The following is a 22,947-nucleotide window of genomic DNA, read 5'->3' on the forward strand; positions in this document are numbered from 1 at the left end:
ATAGTCATGAAAATAAAGGAAATTCATTGAATGAGAAGGTGTGTCCAAACTTTTGGCCTGTACTGTATATAAGGCTGTTTTGTCAACATCATAGTTAGTTTGAAGTGTATCTGTGTGAGCCAGTTGACCGTCACAAATCATAGATCACACATCATAGGCTCCGCTGTAGCCTACTCTGATGCTACTGTTGCAGCTACTGGTGGACGCATTGTTCTGAGCATTTCAGCCCCCGTGAAATCTGATCAGTTCGGTCCGATAACATTTGGAGAGTTGAAGTGCAGTGTGATGGGATTATTTTATCCCCATTCAAGTTAACATAGCATAACTATTAACTGAAGTTATTTGGCTTGGCAGGTGGAAGTCTGATTTGTTAGAGAAAATCTAATCAATCTCCCTCACAGAAATGTCAGTCTTAAGATGTAAATTGAGTGAAACGAGTTGACAATTCTGTCTGGCATCAAGCATCAAAGGAACCTCGAATCCTGGTTCCAGTGTGGCTCAAACAAGTTTATTCCTTCTCCACTACAGTTTATTCACACTTGGATGGACCACCCCCAGCATGATAGCAACCCATGGTACAACACTTGGGAGTGTCTCTGAATGGCTCCAGGAGAGATTTCTATTACATTTACAGGCTTAAATTGACAGGCATTTTTGCTGGCTGACGAAGATTTCCCTTAGAAATCCATCTCTAAAACCTCACATTAGGGGAAGAATGGCAAAAATAACTGCTTCTAAGTGATCACATTTGATAGCGAATCCATTTTACTGATCTAAACTTACTTCACACACATTTTAGTCAAGGACAAAGTACTAAAGTCTGAGCTGTGATAGCTGATAACTTTGTCCAAGCTGTGAGATAGAGACCACAAGAGAACTCATTGTGATGAAAAATGATCTCAGTCTGGAGATTCACACCTGAAAGTGGTTCTCACAAAGACAGAATTACACACAGATCAGGGCTGAGCTACTTAAGTCTGGTCTTGGTCTGGAGTCTGGTCTCAAAAACACTTTTTTGAAGTCTTTTTTTTTGGGAATTGTTTGACCCGAAATTGGCTTGATCTTGGGCTTGGCTATTGGTATTCGATATAATTTGTACGGATCATTAGATAACTTGATGATAGATTATCTCTGTCAATTTCAACTCCTCAATCACTATGGTAGCACTGGAATGACACTATTGGCTACACTGTAAAAAAAATACCGGCAGCTTTGGTTGCCAGAACTTCACTGTAAAAAATACAGTGAGCGTATGTAAATGTAAATATCAGCAAAAACTGTAATTTATACTGAATAATCCCATTACTTTTAGGATAATTGTGTCATCATGGTATTTCTCCATTAATTTTACATCAAAATTTTGTATTTTTACACTAAAACTGTGTGTTTTCTACAGTTTATGGCAGTTGAATTTAAAGTTACACATACACTGTAAAAAATAATCTGTTTAATTTACGGTAAAATACCGGCAGCTGTGGTTGCCAGAACTTCACCGTAAAAAAATCCAGTGAGTGGATTTTCTATTCTAAATTTAAATGTAAATATCAGCAAAAACTGTAATTTAGTCTGAATAATCCGGTTATTTTTAGGGTAATTGTGTCATTCATTCACACATCATGATATTTCTCCATAAATTTTGCATGAAAGTGTTATATTTTACAGCAAAACTGTGTGTTTCTTCCAGTTTATGACAGAAAAAAGTAAAAATTTTGCACTATTCTTTGATTTACGGTAATTAAAAGTGTCTAATACGGTGATGTACAATTTTTCATTTTATGCCCTATTTCTGATGTATTTGACAGAGTTTTACTGTTATTTCTACAAACCTTTTTTACAGTGTACTTACTGTACATACTGTACATAGTCTCTCTTTGACATCTTTGTCTCTCACTTCTGTTTTCTCCTTCGCATGCATACACACACACCAAACACATGCTCAAACGCTTCTGCACCCGCCGCCTCATACTCATGTCTTCCCAAATGAACTAAATCTAAACTGGTTAATTATGAGATTCATCGCTGTTAGCACCTGTTAGGTAATTAATGCCAATCACTGCCTTCTGGGGAGGAAAATTATCCTCCATAAAAACACGGTTTAGCTGTCTCTCTCTCTCCTCTCTTGTTTCCTTCTTCCTTTCTCTCTCCCCTGCTTATTACCTCGAACAACCTGTGTGCCCTGTGCCTGCTGTTAGCAAATCATCCCAGAAAATAAATAAGCAGCGCTATAAACAAATGTTGCAGCCATGGCTATGCTAGTGGATGAAGCAGTCTTGGAATTCCATCAACCACAGATGGGCAGACAGTGTAGGAGTGTGGACGTGGCGATGGAGAAACCTGAGTTGTCAGTTAGCAATCAGAAAACAATAAATAATTTAGGACTGAGCTAATGCTGGGATGGTAATGGTGATTCTGGCCAGAGTGGTGGTTGGCAAGGCAAAGCTTGTGCTGCAGGCAGTTTCATGACTGTATTTTGACAGTCAAACCAATAGTATTCCATAAAAATTTTAGGATGCGTTGCAAATTTAATCAGAAGTCGACCACTTGATATTTAAACCTTCACTCCAGGGTTGCTGCAGCTGGAGTGTAGGAGCCAGTGAAGGATACTTCAGCAGGTGTTTGATTTTCTTTTCAGTGGTGATATTGATACATGTCTGGCAGGTTGCAGATATGCACTGTGAATATGTAATGTAATGATGATTCAAAACACTGGTTTGTATGAAAGCTGCAAGGCTATTCAAGGTTTTATTACCCTATCAATAAAGTATTAACAGACATAAACAAGCAGTTTTCCACTTTGCAGCCTCAGTCCTTACTCTGCACATGGCTTTATTTGCTGCTACTGTGGATCGGGCTGTAGTCAGTTATAGCAGAGGGAGATTGTTGTCTAACAAATAATCCTTCATAGCATTGCAAAAATGTAGGAGTGAAAGTCAAACAGGGAATTAAATTAATTCCCCAAACAGAAAAAGATTTTTGAAAGCAGAGAAGTTGATTGGAAACCACAGACCCTAGACCAGGGGTGGGCAATTCATTTTCCCAAGGGGCCACATGACCAATACCACAGAACTAAATTCTGCTCAATATTAATTTAAGTGCTTTATAAAATACAATAAATTATCTGCTTTTGAGCTGCTACTGATAAGAATACATGTTATGATAAGACCTTTAGCAAGGTTCATATTGGTGTTTTTGTATTATACAGTAAAGCTTGTTTTTATGTTTGTATATGTTCTAGGTGTTTTACAATGTTGTGATGCTTTTATTTTAATAAGTGCGTCGTAATTCATAGAAAGCTGATATAAAGTATCAAAAGGCTTCTATAGTGGCTGACTGACAGGAACAGGGTTTGTTAAAGTTTATTTTCTTCTGTCATATATATTAGTGGCTATATTTGTTGTCTTAACTATAGTAAAAGTGCTTGTTAGCTCAAGTGCTAATGCTAATGTTTGTTATTGTTTCCCACCTCGTAGCTCTTACGGTGGATTCACAAGGTGACCAAAGAATGTCTTATATTTATTTTCATCGAGATACGATTTTAAATAAATCTTGTGAACTATCAGTTAAAGAGCTGACCGTCATTCAGCTACTAAACATACATTCAAACCACAAAAACAATATAGAGCATGTATGTTATGCAGTAAACCAGTAATTTATTAACTTTATGCTAAAAGCAACACGTGTTTTTGACAAGGTACCGAGGTTACTCAGTGTATTTTGTGGAACTCGTTTCTTTGCAGGTGGGTATGCATGCAGGCAGATATACGTAAACCACCTTCAAAATAAAAGCACTGCGGTTGTATTGATTTCTGGGTAACCTCACGCAGGCCTGACAAGGACAGCCAACGGGCCGGATGTGGCCCGCAGACCGCCAAATGCCCAGGTCTGCCCTAGACTCTACATAGACTTGGTGCTTTGGTTGTCACCATCTTGGTTCTTGAAGCCAAAAGAGACTGTATTGGTGTCTCTTAATATACGTTGTATGGATCAATCAGATAACTTGATGATAGATTATCTATGTCAATTTCAACTCCTCAATCACTATGGTAGCACTGGAATGACACTATTGGCTATTTTGATCTTGGGCTTCTGGTCCTGAGTTCGGTCTTGATTTGGCTTTGACTGCCTTTGGATTTGGTCTTTTAATTTAGCTAATTAAGCTAACATTAGCTCCATAAGTTAAGAAAATGTTATGATATCTTGGTTAAAGGTCTGTGGTTGCTGCAGTGTAGAGTTCCCCAAATGTAATAAAATACATTAATGTTGTAAAGTGCTAAATGCTATGTAGCTAATCACACTATTCAGCTGATTAAAGCACACACTGAATTCCTGAGGCTGAATTTCTAAGGCTGCACAGAGACTTCAGCTTAACTGCACTTTTTAGCACCAAAGAGAGTAAAGTAGCTTGTTTTCACATTCACAAAAGAACCCAGAACGATGTGGGATGCATTATAATTTAACAAGGTACCTGAAGATAGATATTGTGGGTCAGGGGAGGCAGTCGTACATAAATCTAATCTGTTGCACAGGCAGCACTGCATGGAATGAATTATGCATCCTTTATGGCTCTTAACTGTTGATCTTAGGGAAAATCCTGGTCGAACAATGTACACAATCAGAGAGGAGGAGACATATGGGATGGGTGAAGAGGAAGTGGCTGACGGTTGGGATGTATTAAGGGTGCAGATTAAAATCAATACAAACATACGGCTCGACTAAATGACTCAGGTACAGCGAGATGGAATTCAATATAAGACTGAAATAACATGAGGAGCTGACGGGCAGCCAAGTGAAATGTTTGCACTAAGGGCTATGAATGCAAAATGTCACATTTTTGCAAGGCACACACATATTGCATGCATAAACACGCCCTTGCATGCAAACATGCATATGAACATAGATAACGGCAGGAAGAGGATTTGAGTTGGACTGGACCGCCTGAAGACTTACTCTAACTTGAATCAAGTTTTGACCTTTCAAATCCCAGAGCAATAAAAAAATTAATAAAACAGCATCAGGCAGACTTTGCATAACCACTAAGCTTGAATATTTAAGTATTAGGCCTGTGCATTTAAAGAAATGTAAGATGTTTTTCCAGTGGAATTTGTACTGATACATTCATAAACCTACTTCAAATATTCATGTAGACTGGCTTCAGCAGTACCGGTGTTTAAGTGACTGTGTTAACTGGTGACTTAAAAAAAACCCTCTCTGAGATTAAAGTGGTGAAGTGCATATGATAATATGGTGATTCTGGGCTAAAATGTGCCTGCAGAGGATGGTCTAATCAAATTATACCCAGCAATCTGATTTAGCAATAAGGAAAAATTGATTTAAGCCAATGTCCATGTCAGTGTTTCAGTCTCGAACCGCTTCTGATTTGCAGAAGAAACTGGAGAATAATGAATCAAAATTACATGTTTAATGTGCACATATGCATAATTGAGGCTTGACAGTGCTCAACTCTAGATGGAATAGATACCTGCTGCATTTCGAAAACTAAAGAGATACTTATGATATATGGAGTATTTCCTCCTTGATAAATGTGACTGCATGAGTATATTATGATTAGCTCATCCACTGCAGGCATAATACACGGCAAGCTGTGGCATTTGTGATGTGGTGTTGATCCAACCTCACAAAGTAGAATAATGTGGTTCCATGACAGAAAAAAAAAAACATTAATTTTTTTAATTGTTGCAAATCTGTGACTTTTTCTCATATTTTTCTCATAATTTACCTGTTGATTCTCAGTTTTTTCTAGCAAATTTATTACTTAAAATCTCAGAAAAAAATTGAGTTAATCCTCATAAATTTGTGTTTTTTGCCACCTTAATCGTAAGTGTTTTTCTCATCAATTTCTGAGTTTTTTTCTCTGAATATTGCCCCATCCCCCAGCTTCGTAACTTTTATTCAAAAAATCTACAACGGCCCTGATAAGCCATTGTAGTTTCATCACCATCCGTAACATTTTTCTCTTTTTTTGTCCAGTTGTGAGCAGCTCCTCCTTCCTTCCTCCCTGTGCATTGTGGGAGAGAATTTTTTTTTAAACTATGCATAGTGACTATTTTATCACTAAACTACATACTCAAACCCTGCTTAGAAATGTATGTCGTGGATCTGAGACACCTTTTTTCTTCCAAATAATAAGTCAACCTTGTTATGGTACCTGGTTGTTGCCATATTCCTAGATTTCAGCACTTAGTTTGGTTAGTATAGTGTTATTATTACCATTAAGAATGAAGGCCAAAACTGCAAACAAGAAGTAAGTAGTAATAACCTCAAACTTCCCTAAAAAGGACCATAATATACAAAATGTACATCATACTGTATTGAAGAAGACTTGAAACTAGCAATTGAGACCATGAACTCATGAGTAAAATGTTTTCTGAGGTAATAAATCAAGTGAGAAATCGGTCAGTCATCTTCCCATCAACTAACAATCAGACTTTCTTTTTGCAGCCAATCGAGTCGCCCCCTGTTGGCCGTCAGAGAGAATACAGGTTTACGGCAGTCTTGCAGTTTTCAAGCCTAAAGTTGTTGGAAACATGATAGCAGTTTTGCAAAATGCTAACACTGCCACTAGCATGACATGTGCTGCTACAGAGGAAGATTTACCACTCAAAACCTGGAGTAATTGAAGTTACAATTTCTAAAATCATGAACCCAGAGTTTGAGAAAAGCAGTTTACCATTTGAATGCTAAAAATGACAACTATCAGCAGCAAATTATCAGCTGTTGCTAGCTAGCTTTCAGATACCTGAATGTTGCCATATTCCTAGATTTCAGCACTTCATTTGGTTAGTATAGTCTTATTATTAAAACATTATTAAAAACCTATTTATTCTCCTTGGCGTTCAGTCCCAGCTAGTCAAGAATCCTTGGCTTTCTTTTTACTTTTTTACCCTTTCATTTGTCTTTTTTATCTTTACCTCTGTTTTGGATTGAGTTTTTATTACTATTTTATTTTATTGTTTTACTGTTTTTAGTATTTTATTCTTTTTATTGTTTTTATTTATACCCAGTTGTGTATGATTTATTCTATTTTAATAACTGTACAGCACTTTGGTCAACTGAGGTTGTTTTTAAATGTTCTCTATAAATAAACTTTGACTTGACTATTATTACCATTAACAATAAAGGCCAAAGCTGCAAACAAGAAGTAAGTAGTAATAACGTAAAACTTCTCCAGATATAAGATGGAAGTAACCAAATATGTGAAAGAAAACATTCAGAATTGTGAGCAAGCATGTTGACACCAATTACCTACCGCTTATACATTCACATTCATTGTCTCTGGCGATCTACTGCCTTCTTATTGTCTAGCAGGAAAAAACAAGAAATCAATGTTTCTCGTCTGCAACTGGTAAACTATGCAAGACTGATTCACCTGCCACATTCGCATCAATACCGTTTGTCACACTTGACATGTAACAGCCTCGCCGATGCTACAGAAAATGGGAGGGTTTGTACACAGAGGAGCTTTTCACCAATTCAGGACTAAGTGAATGTCAAAGCACCAAAGCCCACATCACCACAACAGTAGAATATTGCCACTGTGTGCTCCAAGCACAACAGGGAGCTTTATGTGACTGCTATCTGCTCTGCGTCGTCCCGCTTTCATATCAGGACAGGCCCGAAAGATCGATGGTCTCGGTATGGATCTCCTCACTCCATCTTTCGCCAACTCTCTCAGCCTCCCCCTCTGTGGGCTACAGTTCTTTTCCCACAATCTTTCTTCTCTCATCTCTGCTCCTCCACTTGCACTCTACCCGTCTCATTTTGGTTCCCTCGCTTTATTTCTCCCTCAGTCTCTATCTTTCAGACCCGACATGTACGACTACTCTCCGTCAGGCGGTGTATATCAGAATAGGAGGGAAAAAAGGCACTTTCAGATCCTCTCTGCTTCTATTTCCCAGGATTCCTGAGGGGGACTGATTCAATCGCTGCCTGCTGCTGAGGTTGACAGTGACATCTAAAGGTACCTCTCCCTCTGGATGCCTGTCTCTTATGCTTCTCTAGAATTCCTATTCCTCTACTCGCTGCAGCACTCGATGCAATTGCCATCTCTCTCTATAGTGAAAAGGCACCTTTCTTGTGTGATTGGAGATGTTTATCATATGTGCAAAGACGTACGAAGTTGTATGATTATAGGCTGCGGGTAGACACTCAAGGGAAGTATTAAATCTGCATATAATAATAGAGCAGAATAAAAGTTGAATGCATCGTCACCAGCAGAGTATATATTATATATCACACCTACATTAATGTGCTGTGATTTCCCAATAAGGTAAGGCCTGATGGGATTATGAAGCTCATTAAGTTGCTTTGTGCAAAGACACAGTGGCATGCTGCTGCCTGTGATCTGATGAGGAGATAGTGAAATGGTGCATTTGCATATATGCATGAGACTAAACACGGTGGCCAATGAAAGGGCAGCAAAGCAATTCAAATTTCCACAATGAGTCAACAGGTTCACCAAACCACCAAGAGTGGGCATTTGGGAGGAAGGGATTTGGACCTGGACTTCAAAGTGTTTGGAACACACTCAGCATTCAGAGGACAGATAGATGAAAGTGCAATAGCACAGCAGTGATTCCAGAGAAGTTGTGTGAAAAATTCAGAATTCAGAGTGAACATTTACAGAGAAAAAGGTGCATGGAGAGGAGGTAAAGTTGCATGTGTATACAAATACAGTGTTTCGGAATCGGGGTTGTATATATAACCCCTGTGTTGAATGATATTATAGAGTTGACATCACTGAAAGAAGCTTTTCTCATTTGTTGCTATTGTTGGATTGTAATTCAGAGCGAATACTCTGCTGCGTAAACTTTGTGATGACACCATTTTTAAATACCTAAGCATCTTTTTCTGCATTATATCCCATAAAAAAGTTTGCATATTGGCACTTGTTGGACAATGTATACGCCCAAAATTAATATATATATCTGCTATAGACCAACATTGGCTCATAAATTGGCTCCAGTGGGAACTCAACTTTGAGCTAAATCTTATGAGATACGAACTTGATCAGCAAGGACAAAATCAAACTAGCGGCACCTCTAAAACCTTTGAAGTTTTGAGCTGTATTGTCCGTTTTTGAGTCCTGTATATACCACTTCAAAAATGTTTACCATGCCATATTGTTATCATTTTTTTCAGCACAACCTCACCTCTATGACCTGATAATTATTTTTTTCACTTTGAATTACTGGATCAACAATTTTGTACCCAAAATTCGCAAAAACAAAACAAAAACAAACGCATCAAATCAGATTTTCACTTTAAAATCATGCTCAATTAAGAATTTTTAGAAATTTCAAGTGTATATATTGTAAATATAACATATAAAGGCTAAAATGAAGAGAACATCTAGTTCTATATTTTTATACTTCATATATTTGACCTTGTCTGGTTTTACTTGGCCTATCATTATCAAAAAAACTGGCATGGAATTTCAAGCCATGACTTTAGAGAGAAGTTGATGGCTCGGCTCGGTGTTGTACCCATGAACTCATGAGTAAAATGTTTTCTGAGGTAATAAATCAAGTGAGAAATCGGTCAGTCATCTTCCCATCAACTAACAATCAGACTTTCTTTTTGCAGCCAATCGAGTCGCCCCCTGTTGGCCGTCAGAGAGAATACAGGTTTACGGCAGTCTTGCAGTTTTCAAGCCCAAAGTTATCCACTTGTTGGAAACATGATAGCAGTTTTGCAAAATGCTAACACTGCCACTAGCATGACATGTGCTGCTACAGAGGAAGATTTACCACTCAAAACCTGGAGTAATTGAAGTTACAATGTCTAAAATCATGAACCCAGAGTTTGAGAAAAGCAGTTTACCATTTGAATGCTTAAAATGACAACTAACAGTAGCAAATTATCAGCTGTTGCTAGCTAGCTTTCAGATACCTGAATGTTGCCATATTCCTAGATTTCAGCACTTCATTTGGTTAGTATAGTCTTATCATTACTATTAAGAATAAAGGCCAAAGCTGCAAACAAGAAGTAAGTAGTAATAACGTAAAACTTCTCCAGATATGCCAAATATGTGAAAGAAAACATTCAGAATTGTGAGCAAGCATGTTGACACCAATTACCTACCGCTTACTTCGTAAGCTTCGTTTTTACGTTGTGACAACATGAAGAAGTCATGTGCTTCAATCATGCCAGCATTATAGGTTACTCCAGTGTGCTAAGCTCACCAATGCTATAGGTCATTTGTTTAATTCTTACAAAAACATGTTAAAAAAGGACACTTGTTGTTTTGAGCGGGACTATTTCTTGGCCAGAAACACTGATGTTCTTACAACTTGTAGTCGCTGTGAGGTTGCGAGGCAATCAGTAGCTGTTTTCCCCTTTTTCCTGTCTTCGTTCTAACTCAAGCTAACCGCCTGCTGACTGTCGTTTCATATTTAACATCAGACATCACAGTGGATTTTCTCATTTAACTCTCAGCAGCAAAGTAAATAAGTCTTTTGTAACATTCTGAGTTATTCCTTAAATGCTACTGTATGAAACTGGGTCACCATTGTCCAATTGCAAGTTGACTACAAATGTTTTCCTGCATTTCCGGGGAGCAAGCTGCAACCTTTCAGGGTCAGTGGATCATTCCTTGAAAAATATTTTAAAGCAAGTTTAGTTGCAAGTCTCGCTGATATTTTGTATTCAATTGGTGTGTTCTCCTTGACTCTTTACTTTGACTCTTAGGTGGATCTGGCTGTGTGAAGCTTCCACTAACAGTGGCAGGTTATGTGTGGGCAAAGTAAATAAAAACAGCATGACCTTTCCTGAAGGAAAAGCTCCTGAAACAAAAAAAAGAAACACTTGATCTCCTGGTTTAAATCCTCCAAGGAAGAAGATTTGTTGTTCAGTTGTAGACTCATTCCCAATCTCACAGCACAAAATATTTTCAGTGTAGCTATCTGAACACGTTTATTGGTGCCTTCTAAACCTGTTGCATACATACACTGCAAACCGCTACAGACAGATACACACTGCTGCTTCTCTCCGGGGAAAACGGTGAGTATATCGTCTAGAAACCGCAACAAAAACAACACCGGGAGTAGAAAGGAGGACTAATTTTGTTCCCAACTTAGGCCACAAGAGTCAAGAAATGCCAAGAAAAAAGCCAACAGTGGCCAGCAGCCGTTGGAGCCAAGAGCAGGGCGTTTGCTGCAATCACAAGGGTGGAAAACAAAACTCCTTTTCTTGTTTTTGTGAGTCGTTCCGGGCTGGTAATTTGCAGGCAGGCAGACAGGCACAAGATCTGTCAGAGCGAGAGCCCAGCATCGTGACGCATTTCGCCCAGCCACATGTCCCCTATCCATGGGCCAGCGCCCAGCAGGATGGGGGGTGGCGGTGGTGGTGGGCGCGGGCTGTAAGCCTGTCCACAAGTTTGTGTGTGTTCGGTGTTTGTGTGTGTCCATATGTATGCATGCGGATGGGAGGGTGAGCGGCGGGAAGGCTGCCAATGTGTCCCTACATCCTCGAGGCAGGGTGGTGGGCGAGCCAGGCCATACTGAAGCCCGCAGGCCAGAGAGAGAGAAAGAGGTGGAGCTGGTGATGGGTGTGTGTGTGGTGAGGGGTGGCGTGGATGGCACACGGCGAGGGTGGGGGATTCACAAATGTGCTCCCAGCGTGAGCTTTCCCTGCCTGTGACTTAACATCGCTGGTGGCATCAGTCGGCTTGCCAAGCAAATCTGCTGCCTGCCCCCGGGCCGTGTGAAACACAGGCCTGGAGAATATATATACGTGTGTGTATATATGGAGGTTGCACACGTGTGGGTGCCATATGCATGTGTGTGCACGAGGCGGAGAAAAGGAAAAAAAAGCCCTCAGCACCGTAGGGACATGGGAAGTGATCCGTTGCTTTTGCCGGTTCATCCAAAACAGACTGTTGTCTTTTAAAGCCAAGACTTTCAAAATGCACACACATGGAGACATGACGGGCCCACACACAGCTGAACTCATATAATACTGTAGGTGTAATAAGATGTACTGTACTCCAGTGTTCCCCAGCCTTGTTCTGTAATTATTGTTTTCGGATTTACCGCAGGCCTGTCATGAGCTCATTTGCCCCTTGATTAACAAACTAGTCATGAACCAAATGTAATCATGTGAAGTGATTTTAAACTGAAAGATGTTTAACACTTTTAACTACAGGTGCATCTCAATAAATTAGAATATGATGGAGAAGTCCATTCCCAGTAGGTCAAGTCAAATAGCTCCAACCAAGTATTGAGTCATATAGATGGACATACTTTTCAGAGGCCAACATTTCCATATACATATGCAAACATACTTTTTAAAATTGGTTTATTGTAATATTAAACATTTTTTGAGACATTGGATTTTAGGTCTTCATTAAATGTAAGCCATCATCATAATAATTACAAGAAATTAAATAAATGAAGACATGAAATGTTTCGTTATGTGTGTAATGAATCAATATAATGTGTTATTTCCACTTTTTTTTATTGAATTACTGACATAATAACTTTTCTATGATATTCTAATTTATTGAGATGCACCTGTATATTAATACGAACATTTTTACATATTTATTCTGAAAATGTAACTGTCAATATTCATGTTGGTTTGGTTACATTCATAATATTAGTGAATACTATGAATTTTAGCTAACTAATCATCCGTTTTCAGAATTAACAAATTCAAATGCTTATCTGTTATTTTTAGCTAACTTATTCATCTGATATGTTACTTTCAGCTAACTATTCCAGATGTTAAACTTTTGAATTAGTTAGCTAAATGTATTGGATTAGCTGTTATTTTTAACTAATTTATTAAACTGTTGTGTTAATCCACTACTTTCAGTTTACTATTTTACCTGTTAATCCATTATTTTTAGCGAACTAATTCGACCGGTTATCCAATATGTCAAACTCACTACGCTGGCAAACTTTTTTTGTTTACCCATTATTTTTGACCTAATTATTACAACCATTTATCCGTTAGCTCTTAATTTTAATAATTTTTCGCTGCTTAACATTTATCCGCTGTTTTTAGCAAACTAATTTAACTGTTCATCTGTTAGTTTATCTGTTACTTCCTGCTAACTATTTCAACTGTTCTTTCAGCTTACTATTTAAAAAAAACATTTACTTTCAGCCATTTCATCACATATCCAATCACTGTCTATTTCAACTGTTTATATTATCTATTTTTTATTTTCATGTAGCTAATTCAGCTGTTTACCTATGTCTTTTAACCAACTGTTCTACAATGCTTGATGCTAACTAGTTTTAATGAACCTGGTCTCACAGAAATCCGTGAAATAGCCACGGATTTCGCTTAACTCAAAATCCGTGGAATAGCCACGGATTCACTCAAATTTCCGTGAAACTGACACGGATTTCGCTACAATGCAAGTTAAAGACAGTCATATCCCATGGCCATCCCATTGATATTTTTTCCTACTGGTTTGTTCCAAGTCACGTGACTTTCAAGGTTCTGGTGGTCAGAACAAAAAACATGGCAGACAGTTCTCTCATTTTTAGTGAAAAAATTAATATTTTGACTTTGTTTCTGCATAAAAATGGATTTTGATCACATTTCTAGCGAGAAATATATGTTTTATTTTCTAAATATTCACTCAGTGAATGTACATAATCACTTTGTATGTTGGAATAGCCACGGGATATGACTGTTATTAACTTGCATTGTAGCGAAATCCGTGTCAGTTTCATGGAAATTTGAGCGATTCCGTGGCTATTCCACGGATTTTGAGTTAAGCGTAATCCGTGGCTATTTCACAGATTTCTGTGAGACCATGTTGGTTTTAATGCACAGTGGAAACGCATAATGTGAATAGTGTCAAATCATGACTTCAATTTTTTTCAGATTTGTTCAGCTACTCCACAGTCTTTTCACACGCTCCCTTGCAACTGGAGAATAACCCCCTGGGGTACAAGTTCCCCTAGTTGGGAATCACTAACATACCCCATGAGATGAGAGCTTCCACTGTGAATACTATTAGAACCCCACTGGAACACTGTTGGGAAGCGGCAGGAACGTATATACTGTTATCGTCAGCAGTACAGAAGATTAGAGCTCTATTTTCCTATTAGAAACAGTATAAAAGGAAAACTGTGTGACTATATCTGCAGATTACAGAGGATTTCACACAGCGCAACGCAGCTACATGTTAGGGGGCATAAATAGACTTACGATGCTTCAATGTATGTTTAACAGACAGTGAGCTTGTTATTGTCAAAAGGAACATGGCTGTTTTTTCAATAGCTCCCCTTCTACAATGACAATGATGCATGCATGGAGCCTCTCCAAGTGCCTCTTGAAACCTAAACATAGCCAGAATTACAAACAAAACCCTTGACTCAAACACCGTTATCTTCATCAATAATTACATTTTTGTGTCATACAGAAAATAATCCTAATATTTGCAAAAGGCTTGACTCATTAATTTGAATAGTCGATTAAGGAGAGTCAGTGTAGCAGTTAATTAGAAACCAGTGGTGATAACCACCTGTTCAAACATACAGATGGGAAGTCTGGTTGCTTATCCCATGACTGCCTGTGAGTGCTGTATCATTACACATAGTCACATGTAAATGAGTCTGAAATAGATGAAGATAGATGGATGTTATGTTGCTCATCACACTCAGGATTTTACTGAAGCGCACCACAGGTTATGTGCATACACAGGCATGTATGATGAGCATGCAAGTGAACATAGACTTGGACACACATCGCAAAGACACACACAGTCATAGTGGTAATTACCTGTCAAATGCAAGATGTGACTTCCTGGGAGTAAATGAAGTGATTAATATTCGTGAGGAGGGTGAGGGAGGAGGTGGGGTTTGGCTGATTAGATGTTAAGATATTCACTGTCCCTATTGCTTCTTTTATTATAGCACCACAATGACAAGATGGGAAATTACATGCTGGGTGATGCAAAACACCAAGGACAGAAAAGGATGGGCTGCATGCATTAGGCCAGTCACTCTGCTCGTCAATTTACTCTTTGATTTCTTTAAATGTCCACAAAATGAGTGCTTGTTCCAATTTGCATTACCTTTCACAAATAAGCTGATGCTCAGTAACAGGCGCGTGATGCAGCAAGGGCTCGCCTGTCACTTTCTGAGTTTTTCTACACTCTTACAAATAATGGTATTAATTTGTACCTTTAGGGGTATAAAGTCACTGGGGCAGTACCCTCTAAGATACAGCTGTAATACCCTTGACCTTAGCATGGGAATATACAGTATACATATATATACATACACACACACAGTCATGGAAAAAAATATTATACCATTGTTTTGTTTTGTTTTCAATTTCTTGTGATATCTAGCCATTTTCCATGGTTTTCTTGCTAATGATTTTGGTTATTATCAAGAAACCATGGAAAATGTCTAGATATCAGCTCTCAAATTGAACTCTTATGAGCTATTTTTGTTGTCATCATTATATTTGTCTAAACAGATGTACCTTTAGTTGTACCAGGTTAAAATGAACAAGAAATTGAAGAAAACAAGGGTGGTCTAATATTTTTTCCATGACTGTATATATACCTTTTTGGCCCTTAAAAAGGTACAATAATTAGTCCTATCAGAAACAGGGGTACAGTAGGAGTCATTTTCTGGCCCCCAAGGTACAATCTACATTACGATTGGGCGTTATCTCTTTTTTCATACTGTCATACCTTTCTGACATTTCACCAGAGGTGGGGTATGCGATTTATGGCAGTATTTGTGCCTGAACAGCACTGCAGTGGCTTTGTTGTTGTCTTCAGAGCCAGTGCATTGAACTTACAAAGTAAAATGACAAAAACAGCGTTGTCTGTGTTGGCTGCCTCAGAGTTAACACCAGAATTAAACCCAAACAGGGACAGAGTCATTCTAGTTGTAATAGTCCTGTAAGTCGCCATGTTTCTCAACTAAGTTGCTGAGAGACTGGCCTCTGGTGGCAGCTGCTGTGCATCACACATCAGAAAACGGCACAACTACAAGTTTAAATAGACTGAAAGAGCAGCATCTGTATTTTTTTTTACCGTTGGGATTTCTTAATACCTTGGTATACCATAATACCAGCCAAGCCAAATCTACATTAATGTACCCCTACTAGGGGTGTGCCATATCGTATCGTTCACGATAATATCGGTATTTTTTTTTATGGTTAAAAAAATGCATATCATGATATTGGCAACGTTTCTACTTCTTGATGTAGTGGTTAAAGTTGTTTTAATCACAAAAAGCTACTTACTCCCTGTCGCTAAACACATGCAGCTTTCAAAATAAGAGCACAGTGTGTTAAGAGAATCCACCACAGAATTTACAAGACTGTCAAAATAAGATGCCTTAAATAAAACATACAAGAACCTTTATTCTCCTTTACAAAATGTAATTAAAATATGCCCCCGAAACCCCTAAATAGTTATAGTTATTATTTGCTCATACTCAAGAGTCAAGAGTAAATTTTTTTGTATTTGGCAACTGTTGAGATTTGCACTTCAAACTACATTTTAGATTTTTAATTATTTATACAGATGGAAAAAAAATAATGTTTTCTATCTTTTTGAGTATTTCTCAATATCGTCAAGAATATCGTTATCACAAAAATACCCTGCAATATCGTGATATTCTTTTAGGGCCATATCGCCCAGCCCTAACCCCTACGGACTAATTATTAGGCCTCAACTAACTATGTGTGCTTATTTGAGGGCCAAAAGTGTACATGCAGTATAAGATCTCAAGCCAATGTCAAGGGTACAGCTGTACCCTTCCCCGCCGACAAGCCACTGTACCCCTAAAGGTACAAATTCAACACATTATTTCTGACAGTGTATTTTTCTCTTTCAAAAGTCTTCTTGGCTTCCTTCATCCTTCCAGTCCTCAGTCCCAGTCTCCCTCCCTCCCCAGGCTGTGTTGACACCTCCCCGGCCTGGCCTCCCTCTGTGCCTAAGCTGAGTGGATGTCTGCCGTTGGTCGATGCCTGCCGGCTGTGCGGCCCCAGAGCCCTAATAAACAGGAATCTAATGGCGTCCCTGGGCTGCTGAGGGGCCTCACATTAAGATAATTAGGCAGAGAGAGAGGGTGCAGGAATGAGGCTCTGGAGAGGAGGAGGAGACACTTCTGCACTTTCTGAGAATCTGAGATTGTGACTTAGTGTCCTTTTGCCTTCTTGCTCACTGTAACCTGATTTGAGCCTTTAGTGTGTTTGTGTGAAAGGAACATTACTTGTGATGCACCAATTAACTCTGCCCAGATGTCTGAAAATGCAGGGAGATGATGTGATATGTCAGAAGGTATTTAGACATACTAAATCATCTTTAATGCACGGTGTTATAGGGTGACAGATGTTGATGTCTGACAGCTAGCACAAAAGTTAAATTGTGCCAAAGAGTGCAAGCATGTAAATTATGTAGAGCTAAAGTTAAATATGTGGACTGAAATCTGATTAGTTGTGTCTCTGAGTTTAGCGTGTATTTTTGTAATAGCCATTTGGCAGGGAATTTGAGTCTAATTCAATGTTTTGTATTGTCTTTGGTATCGATTTTGAACATGACTCCATATCAGCAACATATTAAGATATACGGTACAGAAAAGCGTGTTTTGGCTATCAATTGTTAAGATGGCAGATATGCTAAACCTAAACTCAAAATGCCATTTTAGAAACCTGTTAACGATGTCAGAAACATCATGTGATCATTTGCTTTCTTATCAAGAGTTAGATGTGTCTGTATGCTAGCTAAATATGAAGCTAAAGCTAACGGACAATTAGCTAAGCTTTGCAGCTAGTCTGGCTCTACCAGCATTTGCTAATTAACATGTTTATATAATCCATACAAAAATAGAAAAGAGAATTTGACAAGCTGTGGTTTATAGGGAGCTATGTACATAATGTGGGTTATATCCAGCCAAGAAATAGTCTAGCACACGACACCTGTAAAACCACAACTTGTTTTACACGTTGGCAGCCCTTGCTTCCAGTCACTATGCTATGCAAAGCTAAGCTAAGCTGTTTGAAGCTACAGACAGCTTCTAATTATCATTATGCCAAATGTAAAGCTAGCATTAGCTAGCTTAGCATAAACTCACTGGCCCTGCCAAGAAGTTATTTCCTGTAAAACTATGAATGTTTGCTTTAACATTTCAGTTTTGTAAAGAACCAAGGGATAACTCAAATAACTCTCACCAAGAATGTGAACAATGTGAAGTTGTTAAACTATTCATTTGTGTGTATGAAAATGGCAACTCAATTTTATTACCAGAGTGTCTGTGTGACTTTTGTGTGTGAAAACAGGCAATGGGAATGAGAGTAAACCAAAAAAAAACAAGAAATGGGACAAAACACACATTTTCCTCAATAGTCTGGATGAAAGAAAACTAGCAGTAGATATAGCAGAAGCTTTACTGACGCTCCATCGAGCTATGAGCCTGAAAGACAAACTCAGTGATGGAGCCTTGACTTCACCTGCTTTTTTGCCTGTTTGAACACGAGGACAGAAGCTGAGCTTCAAACGGCGCTGTTGCCGGAGTGACGCCTCCCAGATAACTACCTCCAGCTCTGTCATTTTCCCTCTCGCAGCCTCTCTTTGCTTGTTTTATACGGCCTGTGTGGCGGTGTGTGGGTTCACTAGCTGGAGCTCCTTTTTCCGCTCTGACACTCTGCAATCAGATGTGACACACTGAAGGCTCAGATGACAGCTCGGAAGACAAGGTCACACAGTCACCTACTTTTAACGAAGGATATGCACAGCTCCTTTTGACAGGCCTACGCTGTGCACAAACACACATATACCTTCGCTCACACACTCACGCGCACACACAGTCACAAGGCGGAGCAGGAGTATTTTGCAGACAGGGCCTTTCCTCGTGCCTGTGCAATCTCAGAAGCAATTACCTATTAAAATTTCATCCTTCCCATCTCAGAATGTTTAGGGAAAGATTATAACTGCTGGGGAGGTAATTAAGCCTGCAAATGTTGAATTGAGTTGTGAATACAGAGTACTGTGTGTGTGTGTGTGTGTGTGTGTGTGTGTTTTGTCTTAATAAAACGAATAGTGATGCCTACCTAAAGCTTTTTAGTGTGATACCCAGAATGACAATTACGGGAATAAGAAGTACAATAATGGTCTGATGGAATTGTTCAGCGTAGTAAGTCACAGGGATAGATGCTGTTTTCCAATTAAATTTCACCAATAACTTCTCCTTAACTTAATTTTTTTACTGTGATGACGACACTGTTTGCACAATTAAAGGCTGCAAATCAATCAGTGTGCTCCTTTCTGTTCCTTTAAACCCAAAACTTCTCCATTAGATTATACAGTGAGTGTAGTAAGAAAGAAATTAGCTTCTGCTTGTCAATTATAGTTAAGAGACTCTCTAGACTTATGGTGCGAAAGAACTGTAGTAAAAGTCTCCGTGAATTCAGTGGTAATGGCTCAAGAGTGACGCTTTAGTGCAGCATTAATAGAGAACATGTGATAGATACAAAGCGCTGTCCTTCAGAGATTCACAAATGGTTGCTGCCATCAGTCTAGATGATGGCACAACAACACATTCTCACTCCCGACTCATCACATACAGACACTTGGTCTGGATCCTTTCGATGTCACTTTGTAAGCACTGGGTACCCTTTTATCTTAATTTTTCAGTGTGCAAGGCAGTCTGATAGACTTGCATAGAACTCCCAAAAGTCTGAAATAGACGCCATGAGACTACACTGTAAAAAATGTTTGTAGAAATTACAGTAAAACATTGTCAAATTGCATGAGAAATAGGTTGTAAAATTGAACATTGTACATCACCGTAGTAGATACTTTTAATTACTGTACATCAAAGAATAGCATAAAACTTTAAATTCTACTGTCATAAACTGTAGAAAACACACAGTTGTGCTGTAAAAATAAACAATTTTCATGTAAAATGAATGGAGAAATACCATGATGACACAATTATCCTGAAAGTAATATTTACATACCGTTACATACCTTAACTGATATACGTAAGTTAAACTAAGTATACATTACATTTGTTACGTAGTGATGTGAATTAAGTATGTTACGTAACCTAAATAAGTGTACGTTGATTTGTCCTGTCTCCTGGGTGAAAGTCCTGTGTTTGTTTGAGCCGTTCATCCACCTTGACCTCTTCCCTGTGCAGACTTTTTCACTCTTTATAAAACGTCTCCTGACTTCCTCCCATGCAGCAGCTCTGCCGTGCTACTGTGAAACTAACCAAGTGTCTGTATGTGACGATTTGGCAGTGAGAACACCACTGAAAACTAAATCTCTTGACTCCTCACATTGCACTGTTCCCACTCCTTCCCACCATTCTCCCCATTCTCCATCGCTCCCTTCTTTGTCTCTTCAGTGCTTTGATGCTGGAAGTGAAGAGACGCTGGATTTTCAGCCTTTAAAGGATTCAAACAAAATCTCTGGGTTTGGAGATGACATGAAAGTCTGCCAGCCAGCCGGGCTGGCCCACCCGGAGGGACTGGTGGTTCTGGCCAGTTCTGGTTCACACGGCAACCGAAGTGTCTATTTTTAATATGCAGTAGCTTGCAGGGGCCCCTTCTGGATATGCACAGGGGCCCAAAACATAACAAACACAAGCCTCAGGCTCTTGTATTACTAACAGATATTTTCTCACTTGTGTGCTTCATGTGATAATGATCAAGAATGATGAAGACACATCACGTACTGGGAATAGGGCTCTGCTTGTTTTTCTATGACTCTGTTGAGAAATGCATTGAATAAAGTGCCTTACGGGGGAAACCATATAAATGATATATATATCTATAATGCTATAGATTCATTTACAGACAAATAGCATTCTGTGACTGACAGTCGTGCGTGGCCCAGAGAAAAGTTCTCCTCCTATATGGGGACCAGGACCTGTCACACCAGATTCATTGATGCCAGTAATAGGGCAATCTCGCCATAAGCTATAATCAATATGTGGTTAATACTAAAAATAGATTTTCCAGCACAATCCTGCACTGTATCTCAACAAACACTGCTCGGCACACATACAGTGGCACTTTTAACTCTAGCACTCATCTTTACATTCATCTCTCTGCCGCCTGTCCTTTGCATTCACAGCAGCTCACTTAAAGAAAAATCATCTTGACCTTTTCAGTCTATTTATCTTCCGTTAATCACTTAAAACAAGAATAACATGTCCATATCCATCCAATCCATATCTAATTTCTCTCCCGTCCAACTAACCCTCCCCGCGCCCCTGTGATGAATCGTCTCATTCAGTCGGCGGAGGGACCCGTGGACCAATCAGGTGAATGTCGGGGAGGATCCCGCCAGATCACGGAGGTTAATAACATTCCACATGATTACCCACAACCCAGAGGATTAAAAGGTTCAGGGGAGCAGGTTCCACATTGGAAATAATAATCGCTATTTCACAGCAGTGTCCTCCTGGCCACTCGGGTGAAAGGCCACCACGCTATCTCATCTCTCCCACAGTGAGGAAGAAAAAAAAGACTGGAGCGGACACCAACACCTACTGAAAGTGTTATTCATCTCTTTTCATGGTAGCTCTTTTTCTGCAACCGAGACCCCCCCCCCCTCCACCCCCCCCAACCAAACCATTTAAATGAATGCAACCTTTCTTTCCCCTTTTCCATGAGATGTGCTCTCACCATGATGTTGATGGTGTCTGTGGGCGTAGTGCTTCATGCTGAGTAGGGTTATGTCACCTTGTCGTTAGCCAGGGGAGCTGTTGTAGGATTACATATTTATCTCATTCTTGCGAAGAGAAGCAGTTACTCAACTCCACCACCACCACCACCAACACCACTACGACTCCCTTACATGAACACCTGCTGTCTTTTATACTGAGCAGAGCCCCAGGCTTGCTTTTGATGGTTTACCTCAAGCATGTGTAAAGTTTCCAAACAAAAACTGTAAGAAGCAAGGACACAAGATGTGTAAAAAAAAATAGCAATATAGTTGAGGATCGCAATATCGTGTTTGAGGATAGTTGACATGCAAATACCATCCAAATTTGGTTCAAGTTTGGATGCTGCTTTTATCAAAAATCCATCTCATCCAACTGGTGAATCTCTGAATATCTGACTTTCAACTCAACATCAGATTAAAGGTGCACTATATGATCCTGGAAAACGATAGGTGATTGTTGAGTTTTATTGCCGAGTACTCAAACACTGTTGCTTTAGGCTGGTTGTTCGTGATTACCAACCAATTGTGACGGTATTTGATGACTTGGGAATAAGACTCAACAATCAACTATATTTCTCCAGAATTGCATGCTGCCCCTTTAAATAACTGGGTCACATTAATTTATTTTCTCTGTTCATATTTATTCATTCATTCATATCGGTGCAACGATACATGGATCGGTTTTGGTATATCGATTCACTGATCAACAATCCAATATTATTAATGCAAAGTAAAAATATTGATAAATATGATCTTTAAGATTGATTGCAGGCCCCTGAATTGAACTAACACGAAATCTTATTGTGGCAGACTTGATATGAGCAAATATGATATTGTTGTCCAAAGAATCGCAATAATATCGTAATGTCATGAAACTTGTGATTTACAGCCATAGTAAGTAGGGGCAATTCTTGGTCCATTTTCAAGCAGGGAAAACATGAAAAACATGAAAAAAAAACCATTACCAAATTACAACTAAACATTTCTGAAAACATTTGAGCGAAGAAATAGTCAATAAGGTTACAGAATGATTCATATTTGATCAGCGCTGCCTACTTTGCCAGTTTGATCTGAGTTTCATTGGTTTGCACTCAAAGCCTATTATTGTATAAAAGGCACCTTAGATGAGATAAACGGGTGTGATTGGCCGGCTGGAAATCCATCTGAAGGGGAGAATGACCAGACACATCTGCCAGAGCAAATAAAACACGAGCTTGACAGATTCGTCTGGTTTCCAGTCTACCAAAGGGGTGAAACACAGTCCA

The 22,947-nt window shown here is 39.0% G+C and overlaps 1 protein-coding gene across 1 annotated transcript in view; it reads right to left on the minus strand.

The window, feature by feature from the left end:
* Positions 1-22,947, minus strand: part of shisa9a (shisa family member 9a) — a 66,517-nt gene that overhangs the window by 40,913 nt on the left and 2,657 nt on the right. The gene's annotated exons all lie outside the window — the stretch shown is intronic.

This window comes from Centropristis striata, chromosome 21 (assembly GCF_030273125.1).
Source record: "Centropristis striata isolate RG_2023a ecotype Rhode Island chromosome 21, C.striata_1.0, whole genome shotgun sequence".
NCBI classification, from domain to species: domain Eukaryota; kingdom Metazoa; phylum Chordata; class Actinopteri; order Perciformes; family Serranidae; genus Centropristis; species Centropristis striata.